Source organism: Gossypium arboreum, chromosome 3 (genome assembly GCF_025698485.1).
Source record: "Gossypium arboreum isolate Shixiya-1 chromosome 3, ASM2569848v2, whole genome shotgun sequence".
NCBI lineage: Eukaryota > Viridiplantae > Streptophyta > Magnoliopsida > Malvales > Malvaceae > Gossypium > Gossypium arboreum.
Window position 1 is genome coordinate 138462338 of NC_069072.1, and position 2173 is coordinate 138464510.

A 2173-nucleotide genomic window follows, 5' to 3' on the forward strand; every position below is an offset into this window, starting at 1 on the left:
AAGAGTGAAAAAAACAGAGAGAGAACAAAATGTCATTTGCTGCGCCAAGGTTTATAGTGCTGAAATCCAACAAGGAATATTTGGGCATTATCGATGGAAATGGAGCGGGTGATGGGTATCTCAAATTTTCATCAGAAACTCAAGCAACAAGTTCATATGCAAAATCTGAGGTGGAGGAGGCGGCTGCTGGACATGGCTTGGTGCACATAAGGAGCTGTCGTAACAACAAATACTGGGAAGGAGTCCGAAATAATCCGACGGAGGACGCCAATACTGGATTGCTGCAACTGCTAAAAAGCCGGAGGAAGACCAATCCAGGGACTCCTGCACATTGTTCAAGCTTATACTGATGGGCACTGCAACTACAGATACTGTCCGCATTATGCATGTCCACTCAAAATGCCGTTTATGCCTAAGTACCAGTGGTTGCGTGTTGGCCAACAACAACACTAGTTCCGATGACATCTTCACAATCATCAACAGGGAGTCGCTGTTGGATTTGCCAAGGTATGTGGCATTCAAAGGATATAACACTCACTATCTTCGTCTTCATCACATGGAGCGTCACCCCTTTTTGCAGTTTTCATCAAGTAATATTAGCGACCCAAATATGACAATGGAGCTTTTCGTCAACAATGACGGCGTGCTTCGAATCAAGCCTGTTTCTTTGAATATAGAACCCATATTAGATGACATACATTTCTTATCAATTAGAATTAGAATTTAATTGTTCAATTGATTCTAATTCTTGTGGCGAATAGCACGGTTGTGTATGTCATTCGAATTTTATACAAATTTATATTTTTTGGGAATTAGTTCGAATGTGTTCTTTATCTCTTAATAGGATTTTGGATTATATGACCCGCTACGGCAAACGCTTTTGTGAAAAAGCGTTTGTAACTAATAAGATAGGTAATTTTGGTTTATTATTAGGAATTTTATGTTTTTATTGGATAATGAAAAGTTTCGAATTTCATGATATGTTCAAAATATTTAATAATTTGATTTATAATAATGAGGTCTATTTTTTATTTGTTACTCTATATGTCTCTTTATTATTTGCCGGCACAGTTGCTAAATCTGCGCAATTTCCTCTTCATGTATGGTTACTTGATGCCATGGAGGGGTCTACTCCTATTTTGGCTCTTATACATGCTGCCACTATGGTAGCTGTGGAAATTTTTCTTGTAGCCCGTATTCTTCCTCTTTTTATAATTGTACCTTACTTAATGAATCTAAAATCTTTTATAAGTATAATAACGGTATTGTTAGGGGTTACTTTAGCCCTTACTCAAAAATATATTGAGAGGGGTTTAGCCTATTCTACAATATCACAACTGGGTTATATGATGTTAGCTCTAGGTATACGGGGTCTTATCAAGCCGCTTTATTTCATTTGATTACCCATGCTTATTCAAAAGCATTGTTGTTTTTAGTATTCGGACCAATTATTCATTCTATGGAAGTTATTGGTGGATATTCTCTATAGAAAAGCCAGAATATAATTTTTATGGGTAGTTTAAGAAAGCACGTGCCCATTACACAAATTAGTTTTTTTTTTTGTAGGTACGCTTTCTCTTTGTGGTATTCTATTATTTGCTTGTTTTTGGGCCAAAGATGAAATTAGTATGAAATTAATTATTATGTGGATATATGATTTTGTCTCAACGAATCTTGTTTGTGTATTTGCCGACAAGAATTGAGTCTCATGCTATTGGTAAATTGAATCTTAGCCATTTCTTGTAGGATTATTTATCGATAAAGGAAGTAATCAATGGTGTTTATCTTAATTATCGAGAATGTTGAAAGAGTTTAATTATTGAAGGTTCGTCAATAATTATAACTAATTTATCATAGAATATCATGCAATTATGATCAATTTATCATAGGATTGAATGTATAATTAAAAGAAACTACGCATTCATTTAATTTAGTAGATGCACACACTCATACATAGACTTTCACAAAGGAAACACATTTATTTTAGTTCTTGCGATAATTGACGGATTCAAGTCAATAACTAATCCCTGTAAAGCTAATCTTACTCATTGTTATCTATAAATATTTATATTATTAAATAAGAAATTTATTTTTATTGATTTCAACTCCTATCGCTAAACGTGCAACAAACAGGTGTTTTTCCATGTGTCGACGTATTTTTTAATTTGTGATT

At 34.2% G+C, this 2173-nt stretch overlaps 1 pseudogene; it reads left to right on the forward strand.

The window, feature by feature from the left end:
- The first annotated feature begins 349 nt into the window (after nt 1–349).
- LOC128290629 (NAD(P)H-quinone oxidoreductase subunit 5, chloroplastic-like) lies at nt 350–1703 on the forward strand (annotated as a pseudogene).
- Nucleotides 1704–2173: the final 470 nt, after the last annotated feature.